Source organism: Salvelinus sp. IW2-2015, unplaced genomic scaffold, assembly GCF_002910315.2.
Source record: "Salvelinus sp. IW2-2015 unplaced genomic scaffold, ASM291031v2 Un_scaffold2430, whole genome shotgun sequence".
NCBI lineage: Eukaryota > Metazoa > Chordata > Actinopteri > Salmoniformes > Salmonidae > Salvelinus > Salvelinus sp. IW2-2015.
Genome location: NW_019943751.1, coordinates 113,507 through 116,403, shown reverse-complemented (window position 1 = coordinate 116,403; position 2,897 = coordinate 113,507).

Below are 2,897 nucleotides of genomic sequence, written 5' to 3'. Positions count from 1 at the left end.
TTATTGACATCAGCCTTGTTCTAATGTAGTTATTGACATCACCTTGTTTCTAATGCAGTTATTTGACATCAGCCTTGTTCTAATGCGTTATTGACATCACCTTGTTCTAATGCAGTTATTGACTATGATCTTGTTCTAATGTAGTTATTGACATCAGCCTTGTTCTATGAGTTATTGACATCACCTTTTTCTAATGTAGTTATTGACATCACCTTGTTCTAATGCAGTTATTGACATCACTTGTTCTAAGTAGTTATTGACATCACCTTGTTCTAATGCAGTTATTGATCATCACCTTGTTCTAATGTAGTTATTGAATCAGCCTTGTTCTAATTGTAGTTATTGACATCACCTTTGTTCTAATGCAGTTATTGACATCACCTTGTTCTAATGTAGTTATTTGACATCAGCCTTGTTCTAATGCAGTTATTGACATCACTTGTTCTAATGCAGTTATTGATCAGTCACCTTGTTCTAATGTAAGATTATTGGACTACCTTGTTCTAAGTAGTTATTGACAGCACCTTGTTCTAATGTAGTTATTGACATCACCTTGTTCTAATGCAGTTAATTGACATCACCTTGTTCTAATGATCAGTTATTGACATCAGCCCTTGTTCTAATGTAGAGTTTTGACATCACCTTGTTCTAATGCAGTTATTGACATCACCTTGTTTTCTAATGAGTTTATTGACATCAGCCTTGTTCTAATGAGTTTATGACATCACCTTGTTCTAATCCAGTTATTGACATCACCTTGTTTAATGAGTTATTGACATCACCTTGTTCTAATGTAGTTATTGCCATCAGCGGCTTTGTTCTAATGCAGTTATTTGACATCACTTGTTCTAATGCAGTTATTGACATCACTTGTTCTATGTAGTTATGACATCAGCTTGTTCTAATGTAGTTATTGACTTCACCTATTGTCTAATGATGTCAAGTTAATTGACATCACCTTTGTTCTAATGTAGTTATTGACATCAGGCCTTGTTTCTAATGCAGTTATTTGACATCAGCCTTGTTCTAATGCAGTTATTGACATCACCTTGTTCTAATGTAGTTATTACATCACCTTGTATCTAATGCAGTTATTGACATCACCTTGTTTATTAGTTATTGACATCACCTTGTTCTATGCTAGTTATTGACATCACCTTGTTCTAATGCAGTTATTGACATCACTTGTTCTATGTAGTTATTGACTCAGCCTTGTTCTAATGCAGTTTATTGACATCACCTTGTTTTCTAATGCAGTTATTGACATCACCATTGTTCTAATGTAGTTATTGACATCAGCCTTGTTCTAATGCAGTTATTGACATACCTTGTGCTAATGCAGTATTGACATCACCTTGTTCTAATGTAGTTATTGACATCACCAATTGTTCTAATGTAGTTATGACATCACCTTGTTCAATGCTAGTTATTGACATCAGCCTTGTTCTATCAGTTATTAGCTAACTTTATCTAATGTTATAGCACCTTGTTCTAATGCAGTTATTGACATCACCTTGTTCTAATTAGTTATTGACATTCACCTTGTTCTAATGCAGTTATTGACATCAGCCTTGTTCTAATGTATTATTGACATCACCTTGTTCTAATGCAGTTATTGACTATCACCTTGTTTCTAATGTAGTTATTGACATCAGCCTTGTTCTAATGCAGTTATTGAACATCACCTTGTTCTAATGAGTTATTGACATCAGCCTTGTTCTAATGAGTTATTGACATCACCTTGTTCTAATGTAGTTATTGACATCACCTTGTTCTAATGTAGTTATTGACATCACCTTGCTCTTCTAATGCAGTTATTGACATCACCTTTTCTAATGTAGGTTATGACCTCAGCCTTGTTCTAATGTAGTTATTGACATCACCTATGTTCTAATTGTAGTTATTGACATCACCTGTTCTAACTGGTTATGTGTATGACATCACCTTGTTCTAATGCAGTTTTGACATCAGCCTTGTTCTAATGCAGTTTATTGACATCACCTTGTTCTTAATGTAGTTATTGACATCACTTGTTCTAATGTACGTTATTGACATCAGCCTTGTTCTAATGGCAGTTATGACATCACCTTGTTCTAATTGCAGTTATTGACATCACCTTTTCTAATGTAGTTATTGACATCAGCCTTGTTCTAATGCAGTTATTGACATCACCTTGTTCTAATGTAGTTATTGACATCACCTTGTCTAATGTAGTTATTGACATCACCTTGTTCTAATGCAGTTATTGGACATCACCTTGTTCTAAATCGTAGTTATTGACAGACTTTGTTCTAATGCAGTTATTGACATCAGCCTTGTTCTAATGTTAGTTATTGACATCAGCCTTGTTCAATGTAGTTATTGACATCACCTTGTTCTAATGTAGTTATTGACATCACCTTGTTTCTAATGCCAGTGTATTGACATCAGCCTTGTTCTAATGTGTTATGACATCACCTTGTCTAAGCAGTTACTTGACATCACCTTGTTCTAATGTAGTTATTGACTCACCTTGGTCTAATGCAGTTATTGACATCACCTGTTCTAATGTAGTTATTGACATCACCGTTTCTAATGCAGTTATTGACATCACCTTTGTTCTAATGCTAGTTATTTGACATCACCCTGTTCTAATGTAGTTTTATCTGTCAATGCGTATTACTCAGCCTTGCTTCTAATGCAGTTCTTGACATCAGCCTTGTTCTAATGCAGTTGTATTGTCGTTTTTATTACATCAGCCTTGAGTTCTACATGCTTATTGTACCTTGTTCTAATGTGTCTATGACATCACCTTGTTCTAATGTAGTTATTGACATCAGCCTTGTTCTAATGCGTTATTGACATCAGCCTTTGTTCTAATGCATAGTGACATCACCTTGTTCTAATGTAGTTATGAC